We start from the raw sequence: 3,999 nt of genomic DNA, 5'->3' as shown, positions 1-3,999 counted from the left end.
GGTGTAAACCTTATATGGGAGCAACATCCGATTTCAAATATAGTTTTTATGTTTTTTTCTCCATATTTTTAATATAATTGCGTAAATTTTTAGAATTGTTACCTCCTAGTATATAGAAACATTTTCCAAAAAGGTAACGAGGGGGTATATTATTTGGGGCAAAAACGTGCCTCATCGAAACAACGGTTGTAGACCCTGTGTCTCTTTAGACAAAATCCCTTTCAGGACATTTTTATGTAAAGGTGTTCGTCCTTCTGTCGGTCTATGTGGCTGGCAGTCCGCACAATAACTCCACAAGAGAGAATCCGATTTGGTCCAAATTTTGTATATGGTAATATTATTTTCGAACTAAGACCGAGTTTAGAGATAGGCAATATCGGTCCGCTTCTTCTGGTACCTCCCCCACAAGACGTCCACATTTTCACAAAAAATAAATAAGCTGAGAGAACAAGAAAGAATTGTTCAATTTTGTTTAAGCTCTGCAAATCATAATATTTAAAATGATCAATATCATCCCACTCCATCAAGTTCCTCCTCCAAAAAGGGGTTACAATTTGTAATATCTTGTATAAATTATGAAACAAAATCCCGATTGTCCTCAAATTATATCAAATCATGACCTTGTGTGATGATGGGATAAAGCGGGCCACTCCTCCTGGCACTTCCCCACAAAAGGGTAACACTTTGAATAAATGCGAAATAAACATCCTATTTTTCAAACTTGAAATATCTCAACAATTCTACGAACATAAGAACAAGCGTAGAGATGAAATGCATCTGTTTAATCGTTTTAGTACCTCCCCCTCAAAGTACCAACACTTTGAATAATCATATCTCTTATAAAGTGTAAAAAAATAGTTCATAGTTCATATCATAGATATTGGTCTTCTCCTTCTGGTAGCTACCACCCTCACGCCAAAAAAAAACACAATTTTAAATATTTATGTTTATTATACCTGACGAAACAAGTCAGCTAAACTTTTCGGTTTTTTCCCATCAAATTGGAAATATGTTTTCTACTTACTTAAATTTGGCTACTACCTCACGTACATTTCCACATTTTCCAAAATCTTATATGAGCTGAAGGAAGTCGTCGATATAGTCCACTCCTTCGGTACATTCCCCATCAAGGGTCAACTGTTTGAATTGCCACAATGTAAGTCAAAAAATATTTAAATACATGAACATTGGCTGAGGTTATAAATCTGTTGGTAAAATCAGCTGATACTTTTTAACTTGTTTTTTCAGCAATTGATGAATGAATGTATTCCACATCGGTTCACTGTTTCTTGTGCCTCACGCACAGAAGTTCAACGTTTCCTAGTAGTTATAATCTAAACCTGGCAGGTCGTTAAGGATATATCCATATCTAAGCCGTTATCGAAAAAAAATTAACAAAGGTATTTCCGACCTTTATAAGGTGTTTGGTACCAAATATCATATAAAAACCAAATCGGGAGTTATAGCTATATCTGAACCGATTTTGTACTTACTTCTTGACGGAATTCGGTAGGATGTACCAAAATTCAGGTCATTGGGACTGGTATTGGCTATTTGCTGCAAAATTAACGCGAAATCGGTTGAAGATATATATGGGAGCTGTATTCAAATCTAAACCAATCTGGACATTATTGTGGAATGAATATCACGGTTGTGAGGGACTTTAAATCCCAAATCGGATAAAACACATACATATATAAGAGCTATAGCTATATCTGAACCGATCTACACCAAATTTGAAGTACTGGTTTATAGGATGAATTCAGTTGTAAATACCAAAATTCAGTCCATTTGGGCTGATATTAGCCATTTGGGGCACAATAACCCTGATATCGGATTAAGATATATATGGGAGCTACATCCTAATATGCTGGCCGTCTGTTGTAATCAAGCTTTCTCTCGAATGAATATAAGGCTAAATGTTGCACATATCTGAATTTTTTCAGAATGCAAATTTGGTATTTGAATCTGGAAGTAGATAAAAACTTCTCAAGTAGAATCTTGCCTTTGCAATTACTTGTTTTGGTGTGGTGAGTATACGTTGGTCACAATAACAACAAGCCTTATCTTTAGAATTTTCTGTTCTCTGCAATTGAATTATACAGGGTTGCCCATATTCGACGGACCCATGTTTTTTTTTTAAAAAAAATCAAAGAAAAAATATAAATTTGGCGGTTGGCAATGTTAAACATTTAATTTGTTCCAAGTAGATTTGTTTACGTCAATTTTTGAATATGATATCTCTCAAATGGCCGCCTCTGGCGTTGATGACGTATTGTGCCCTTTTTGCTGAATTTTCCATCGTTTTTGCCAACATTTCGGCCGGAATAGCGGCTATTTCTTCACGAATGTTGTCCTTGAGCTCTTCTACGGTCCTTGGCTTGTTAACGTAAACCTTTGACTTCAGATATTCCCACAAAAAGAAATCAGGCGGCGTCAAATCGGGCGAACGCGGTGGCTAGTCCAAATCACCACTTTTCGACATCAAACGGCTCGGAAACAAATTCTTCAGAAAATCGATTGTTATGCGACTTGTGTGCGGTGGAGCGCCGTCTTGTTGAAACCAGAACTGCCTCATACGCTTTCGACGAATAATTTGCATCACAAAATTGGTCGTCATGTCGCTACTGATAACGCTACTGATTGATGGTAACAGCATGGCCATTTTCATTTTGGAAGAAAAACGGCCCAATGACCGTTTTCGCACTAACACCGCACCAAACTGTGACTTTTTCATCATGAGGAGGCACTTCTTGAATCTCCTGAGGATTTTCAGTGGCGTAAAAACGGCAATTTTGCTTATTTACGGTCCCATTCAATGCGAAATGGGCTTCATCGGACATGATTTAAAAGCACGCTGAGTTTTCACAATTGACTTCTTCTGTTGAATGTAAATTTCAGCTATTTCAGAGCGCTCGCGTGGCGTGTATTGGTTCATGGTAAAAATCTGCTTGGACTGACGCTTCAAACGCTGTATGTCATTAAGCGATGTGACATCTCTGTCAAAAGTTATGGCCTTGCCAGATGGGTCCGTCGAATATGGGCAACCCTGTATTCTACCAAATCTTTGTATCAGAATTAAAAATTTAAAAATACATGGTTTTCAAAAATTTACAACCCTACTTGCTACTTTTAGTACAAACTTCAAAAAAAAAAAATCCTTTCCCTTAATGAACTCCTCTGCTCAACCCGTTCTCTAATATATACGTAGTTAAACCCAACTTTTCTTTCAAACTTCTCTTCACATAAATAAAACGTGATTGCCATTTTGAAAAAGGCAATAACATGGCAAATCTCCAATCCCTGTCTGTACGAATGTATCCGTTTTATTACTCACATATTACACAGTTTTTGATTATTTTCTTAGTTCGTTTCAGGGTATTTTTTTTTTTTGTTCATTCCGACTACCAAAACTCGTTATGCATGGCTGAACGAAAAAATTTCCGTTTGGAGAATAATTTTTACGCTTCACATGAAATCTGTTTCATTTAAAATTCAAAATCTCTTGAGGAAAGAAAGAAAGAAAGCATGAAGAACTATGCGTAACATGTGAAAGCTATTTACTTAGTTTAGTTGTTAGAGGGTATGCTTTGCATGTTGAGCTCCTAAAAGTATGCTATGTGTTTTACGTTTTTTTCTAATAGAAGGGGTAGAGATGAGACAATTGAATGGAGAAGTCTTTGTCTGGATATTGAAGAGTTTATTAAACAGGGTATGATAAATACATTGATGACATTTCTCCAGAAAATATGAAAGTCTCGAAATTTGGGATTGAACTGTGACCCGAAATAGAGAATCTTTCTTACAAATCAACTTCCAAACCATATCAATACATAAATGTCCAATAAAAATGGATTTCATCTGATTACCAATTTGTCAAGAAAACAAGCCTGCTGACAAATAATGCCCGCATGGAATGACAGGAAATTGAATGTAAACAAAATCAGGAATGTCATAGTCCTCAAACCAAACAACTTGATTGTCTACCAAAAAAAAAAT

The sequence above is a fragment of the Musca domestica genome, unplaced genomic scaffold (genome assembly GCF_030504385.1).
Source record: "Musca domestica strain aabys unplaced genomic scaffold, Musca_domestica.polishedcontigs.V.1.1 123, whole genome shotgun sequence".
Lineage (NCBI taxonomy): Eukaryota > Metazoa > Arthropoda > Insecta > Diptera > Muscidae > Musca > Musca domestica.
The sequence above is the reverse complement of the archived record's forward strand: the minus strand, read 5'-3'. Positions refer to the sequence as shown.